Here is a 2,500-nt window from a genome sequence, read left to right as displayed (position 1 = left end):
ACAGGGGGCTTGGCCGGTCCGAAGATCGAGGCAAGCTACAACCCCACGGGACACCAAGCTCCAGTCCACGGCAGAGAAGGACGTGTCCGCGAGGCGCGGGCGATCGGGCTCCCTCTGTTTCCCTCTCGTGCGTTGCGATCCCGTGCTTCCTGGCCGGACCGCGTGGGCCGTCGGTCTCTCCGGCGTTCTCTACCAACCGACTACCCCCGGCCGGCGGGCGCGGGGAGCGTACGTTGCGGCTATGGGGCGCAGCCCTCTTCCCCAGCCACCTCTCTCCATCCATGCCGACCTTGCCTCGCCTGGCCGCAAGGACCTCCCGGGGTTCCGTGGACGACCGGGGTTCTTCTTGCGGGCCGGTGCGAGGGCCTCATGCCTATAACGTAGTACTACGTGTGTTTTTCACGAGAGTGCTCGATCGCTCGAGACCACTCCCTCATATATCCTGCGGGTGGTCTGACACCCCTCCCCCTAAAACGACGCTACAACACGCGTTTCAATAGGGATTTTCGACCCTCCAGATCGTGCGCCAGTTCCTTTTTCCATTCACGGCGCTGTACAAAATCCTAAACCGGAAGTTGGCCCAAAAATCCGTTTTTTCTCCCGACGAGGGTGTTTTCAGCGGCCGGAGGGACCTTCCCATCGCCCGTCTCCGGCGGAGGGCGTCCGAATCCCGCTGAAGGGCGAAAAGCAGCCGAATTTCCAAGAAACACCCCTTCCCTATATATGTCTCCGGAGACCAAACACCCCTCCCCCAAAACACCCCTTATAACACGCGAGTCAATACGAATTTTACCCCGAATCCAGGCTGACACCGGACGAGAAGGCGTCGCAGCAGCGGAAGCCCGGCCCGGCGGCGGGTGGCCCGGCCGGCCGTGGGCGAACCCCGGACGCCGCGTCCGATGGTGCCCACCCCGGGGACCCTGCTTCCCTCGACGACCCCGTCTCCGCTGGAAAAAATCCGCCCAGCGGGCCCCCTGCTCCTTCCCCGCCGAGCCCAGCCGCCCGGTCGAGGAGGGTGCCGCTGCCGGCCCGACCCGCCCGTGGAAAATCGAAGCACGGGCCCTGGCCGCCCCGGCACCCGGCCCACCCCGGGCAAACCCCGGACGCCGCGTCCGATGGTGCCCACCCCGGGGACCCTGCGTCCTCGCTTGACCCCCTGGCAGCAGGACGAAAGACCCCTCCCGATAAACACCGCTTACAACACGCAAGTCAATGCGAAATTCACACCGAGGGCGACACCGGACGACCCGACGGCGCAGCGGCGGAGGGCTCGGGCCGCCCTGGGCAAACCGAGGACGGCGAATCCGATGGTGCCCACCGCGGGGAGCCTGCGCCCTCGGACGACCCCGTTCTCGCGGTAAACAGTCCGGCGAGCGGACCCCCGGCCCCTTCCCCCGCTGTCGGCCGATCCGACGGTCAGAATCTCCTGCCGACTCCTGGCTGGGCGGGCGGGAGTGTCGGCTCGGCATGCGGGGCGCTGTCGGCCCGCTGCGTCGAGATCTGCCGGTCGGAATCGTCTGCCGACGCCCGGGTGGCTGAGCGGGAGGGTCGGCTCGGCATGCGGGGCGCTCTCGGCCCGCTGCGTCGAGATCTGCCGGTCGGAAACTCCGGTGAGCAGCCAGAAGTGTTCACATACATTACAAAAAGGTACTGTGCTGCCTCCAAAGAGGTTTAAAATGCATGTGTGTTGTTTGCATTTCATCGCAGTTTGAAAATTTCCTTCCCATGATAATAGCATGAAGTATTAGCATGTCGAATCCCAAAAGAATTGAATTAGATGTGTGTAATCAAAGTTTCATTGAAGGCAGTTCAGTATTTCAAAAAAATCATCTCAAAATCAAGCATGAAGTAATGACATACTTTCCGAAAAACTACTGTATTGTGTCCAAAAAGATTTTAATCACACGTTGCAATCAATGGTACCTTTTTTGACCAAAGAAAAAAATAGTTACTGTATTACCACCAAAGAAAAATGTTCTAAGATGTGTCCACCCATCACGTACAATTACAAATTTCATTCAAATAATCTGCATGTAGTATAATTCACATATCAGCTCCAAAAATCACTGCATTCCCTCTGTCTTGTCTTATCAGCATTTCAGTATAGTGTAACAATTTCATTGGAACAAGAAGAGCATCCATCTCCTGCGTGGGTGAGCGGGAGGGTCGGCCCGTCAGGGGCGCTCTCGGCCCGCTGGGTTTAGTTCTGCCGGTCGGATTCTCCGGTGAGCAGCCAGAAGTGTTCACATACATTACAAAAAGTTACTGTGCTGCCTCCAAAGAGGTTTAAAACATAAACTAAGTACTACTCATAAGCAACAAATATAAATAAATATACATGGCTGTACTCTAGAATGTGTACAAGAAGTGAAGTGTTTGGGCGTAACAATCGATAATTGCCTTGACTTCAAGCAGTATACCAATTCAATGTCAAACCTTATCAAACGTAAGCTTGGAATTATTCGCAGGAATAAACATTATTTTAATCAATCTCAACTTT

This window comes from Lytechinus pictus, unplaced genomic scaffold (genome assembly GCF_037042905.1).
Source record: "Lytechinus pictus isolate F3 Inbred unplaced genomic scaffold, Lp3.0 scaffold_112, whole genome shotgun sequence".
Lineage (NCBI taxonomy): Eukaryota > Metazoa > Echinodermata > Echinoidea > Temnopleuroida > Toxopneustidae > Lytechinus > Lytechinus pictus.
The sequence above is the reverse complement of the archived record's forward strand: the minus strand, read 5'-3'. Positions refer to the sequence as shown.